The 3,004-nt window shown below is 38.0% G+C and overlaps 1 non-coding gene across 1 annotated transcript; it reads right to left on the bottom strand.

Annotated features, from left to right (window-relative positions):
• Nucleotides 1-1,610: 1,610 nt before the first annotated feature.
• LOC125101449 (small nucleolar RNA SNORA71) lies at nucleotides 1,611-1,744 on the bottom strand. The gene has a single exon (XR_007127849.1). It is a non-coding gene; the product is annotated as a small nucleolar RNA SNORA71 (small nucleolar RNA).
• Between the last annotated feature and the right edge of the window lie 1,260 nt (nucleotides 1,745-3,004).

Below are 3,004 nucleotides of genomic sequence, written 5' to 3'. Positions count from 1 at the left end.
GAAAATCACAATGTCAGTAGATATGTTTTCTCTTCCTCCTCTCCTATCCTAAGTGAAGGGAACACAGCACCATTTTTCCAGGACTAAGGTCTCTCACCTATAGTTTGGTTCCCTTTCTCTCCAGACATCTCTTGGATCTCACTTTGCCATAGATACTCTTGTTTCTGTATTTTCTTGACTTCACTGCTTGTTCTCCATCTCCATGGTGCCTATACTTGTTCAACTGACAAACCTCTAAAAGACATGAGTTTTACAGATTAGTGCAATATATTTATTTATTGTCATCTTAATATCTTCTTTCAAATTTTAATAATTTTACTCAAAGTTTGACTCACTCTCTATGTAGGCTTTTAAAAATCAAAAGAAGACTTTAGGGATGCCTGGGTGGCTCAGTTGGTTAAACATCTGCCTTTGGCTCTGGTCATGATCCCAGAGTCTGGGGATCGAGTCCTGCATTGGGCTCCCTGCTCAGAAGGGAGCCTACTTCTCCTTCCACCTGCTCTGGTTGCTGCTCCCTGGCTTGTGCTCTCTCCTTCTCTCTGACAAATAAATAAATAAAATCTTAAATTTAAAAAAAAGTCTTTAAAATAAACTATCAATTAAACATGACCATTTACTCTTGGATTTTATTGTTCTAAACTGCCAGTACATCCTTGCAGGGAAGTGATAGCATGTGCCAAATATTTAAGAAATATTTAAGAAAAACAATTAAAATTAGTGTCAGTGACGATCAGAACCAATGAACTTAGTGATAAAATTTTTATACTAATGCTGTTAGCAGTTTTAAATATTGGAATATGCTCCCTCTTGTAGTATATACTTTTCCATTAGATGAAAACTTGGTAATCACTAAACACACACACACCCTTCTTCTAACCTGTAATTATTACCTTTTTTACTGTAACCTTAAGGTTTGCTATCTTTCTTTCCAGTACTAACCAGTAAATTTGAAAGATAAACCAGTTTGTTGTTATTTCTTTACCTTTTTCAGTCTTATGCAATTGAGTTTTAACTTTGTCTACTGAAAAATACTCTCAGAGTAGTAAATAACAACATTATCACAAATTCAAATGGCCTTATTTACTCACCATTATACTCAGATTCTTTTTTTTTTTTTTTTTTTTTTTTTTCTGCAGGGGACAAGAAGCACTTGGCACTGCTTTACCTGTCTGGGAAAATTGTTTCCTCACGAACAAGAAAACGTTGAGGGAGTCTGGGTCTTAGGAGGTAAATGCACTGAAAGTCTCCCTCCCCGCATCTTCTTTGTGCTCCGTCACCTTGGGCTGTCCTAATCTGGAACTCCTGAACATAAAGAAAGCCTTGCAACTTTTTCTGTGCTTGCATTACCAGTGACCAGGATACAGGCAGCCTGTAATCCCTTCAAACATGGGCAGAAAGCAACACATGGCTGCGGAAGTTAGAGACCAGAGTCAGAAGACCACACCGGTGGTTCCCACAACCAACTCAGACATGCACTGAGGCAGGACCCACGCTCGTGCTCCCTTTATAAAGCCTCACAGAAACAGAAACCATCCTGAGCCAGGCACAGAGAGCACGCCATAAGACAGCAGGTGCCCTGAGGCACCTAAAAGGTGGGGAGGAGGAGGAAGTGTGGGAAAGCTCCAGAGTTTGGAAGGGACAAGAAGGGACCCTCCAAACATGGGGAAGCGCTTTCAGCAACTCCTCTCCCTGCACTATCAATGACCAGGACACAGACAGACCATGATCACTTTCGAATGCAGGTATATACTCAGATTCTTTATAGCATTGTGTATTGTCTTATATAAATGCTGAGGTATCATCCTCTTAGTCCACATTCCTTCCAGGAACCAAGTCCTTCAGTTCCTGTTTCCATGTTGGGTAAATTTCTTCATTTAAGGTCTCACTCAATACATCTATGCTGCTTCAAATATCACGGTCTCTTGACTGAATTCTGAAACTGGCTTCTTAACTGACGTTGAAGCCTCTTGTTTGTTCTTATAGCATCCTAAAATCCACCCTCTTCCACATCTGCAGGTTGTATAACATAGTAGTCAGGAACTCAAAATGTGGACATATTTTGTGATTTGAGTCCTGGCTTTGTCATTATTAGCCACTTGAATTTGAGCCAGTTACTTGAGGTATCCTTCCTATGATTTCCTCAACTGAAAATGCTGATGAATGTGAAAAATTCTCATAAAATTATAGCTGACATTTTATGAACTTGGTGGATGACCACTAATATTATTCTGACAGGATATTCATTCTTTTTATAACAGAAGACTTAATATGTGCAATTGATTTGAATTTTTCAAATAATATTATTTCTTTTTGTTTTGCTGTATTATGTTTTACTTTAATATTTTAGTTTCTTCCTTCTTTGTTATCACCTACCACAGCTACAAACTAGGAATATTGTCACTCAATATAATTTTTTCCTTTCCTATCACATGGTATTTTTTCCTTGACTTTATTTCAGTTAGGTTTTCCTTTCCTTCATCTCTGCAACTCAAGAAATGTTAATTATATTCTGGGATATAGATAGTAATGTTGCCTTTTTTATGAAATTTGTCCTAAACCAAGCCGGAATTTGTCTATTGATTCTTGGCACTTTTTGTTACTCTTATCTTTTCATCTCTCCTAATTAAGAGTTAGATCCTTGATGAAAATTCTTTTTTTTTTTTAAGATTTTATTTATTTGACAGAGTGCAGGGAGAGAGAGATCACAAGTAGGCAGAGAGAGAAGGGGGAGCAGACTCCCCACTGAGCAGAGAGCCCAATGTGGGGCTCAATCCGAGGAACCTGAGATCATGACCTAGACCGAAGGCAGAGGCTTAACCCACTGAGCCACCCAGGCACCCCAGATGAAAATTCTTTATTGAAATTATATCCTCTACAGTGTTTCTTGATCAATACCAGGCACCCAGTAGGTGCTCAGTTTAAAAAAATTTTTTTTTTCCATGTTAGCTTTCTTTCCTTTTTTTTTTTAAAGATTTATTTATTTATTTGAGAGAGAGATCACACA

Source organism: Lutra lutra, chromosome 5 (assembly GCF_902655055.1).
Source record: "Lutra lutra chromosome 5, mLutLut1.2, whole genome shotgun sequence".
Lineage (NCBI taxonomy): Eukaryota > Metazoa > Chordata > Mammalia > Carnivora > Mustelidae > Lutra > Lutra lutra.
Note: the sequence above shows the minus strand (reverse complement) of the source record. Positions and strands in the feature narration are given on the sequence as shown.